This window comes from Cornus florida, unplaced genomic scaffold (assembly GCF_030987335.1).
Source record: "Cornus florida cultivar Cherokee Brave unplaced genomic scaffold, ASM3098733v1 CherokeeBrave_3.0.0_Hap2_Chr04, whole genome shotgun sequence".
In the NCBI taxonomy this organism is placed as follows: Eukaryota; Viridiplantae; Streptophyta; class Magnoliopsida; order Cornales; family Cornaceae; genus Cornus; species Cornus florida.
Window position 1 is genome coordinate 45,245,901 of NW_026775574.1, and position 729 is coordinate 45,246,629.

A 729-nucleotide genomic window follows, 5' to 3' on the forward strand; every position below is an offset into this window, starting at 1 on the left:
CCATGGGCTACCAAGTGAAAACCTTATAAGCATTTGAATGAGTTTCTTGAAGTGTGTTCCACCGTGAAATACACGGACATGCCGAAAGAAGCTTTGAGGCTTAATCTCTTCCCTTTCACCCTTAAAGATAAAGCAAAATACTGATTTAACAATTTGAGGCCTTTTTCGATAACTTCTTGGGTAGAGATGCAACAAGAGTTCTTGAAAAAGTACTATTCGGTATCAAAGACCAATTCAATGAGAACTTCAATTCGTGAATTCTCACAAGGGGATGGGGAATTATTTCATGAGGCATGGGAGCGATTGAACGAATTGTTTAGGAAATGTCCACTCCATGACATTCCTAAATGGCAATTGGTTCAATTTTTCTTTAAAAGTTTGTCGGATAATTATAAAGGAATGGTTGATGCTTCTATAGGTAGGTCTTATCTTGATAGGCATGAAGATGATGTATGGCGCTTATATGAGAGCATGAGTGAGAATTTAATGCATCGATCTTTGTCATCTAAAAATGGTAGGAGTTTAGGTTGAAGGAAGAATGTCAGCTTATATTAAATCAATAATTCTAATGCTATAGCTGCCGAAGTGAAGTCTTTATCTCATAGGTTTGATCAATTTTTTATCAACCAAAATTTGGTGAATCAAGTGTCTTCCTCCCCTAATCATATTCATCATCCATCTAATGAATCATGCATGACTTATTCTAGTGTTTTATATTCCACTTCTAAT

The 729-nt window shown here is 35.7% G+C and overlaps 1 pseudogene; it reads right to left on the reverse strand.

The window, feature by feature from the left end:
- Nucleotides 1-242: 242 nt before the first annotated feature.
- LOC132305848 (small nucleolar RNA R71) lies at nt 243-341 on the reverse strand (annotated as a pseudogene).
- Nucleotides 342-729: the final 388 nt, after the last annotated feature.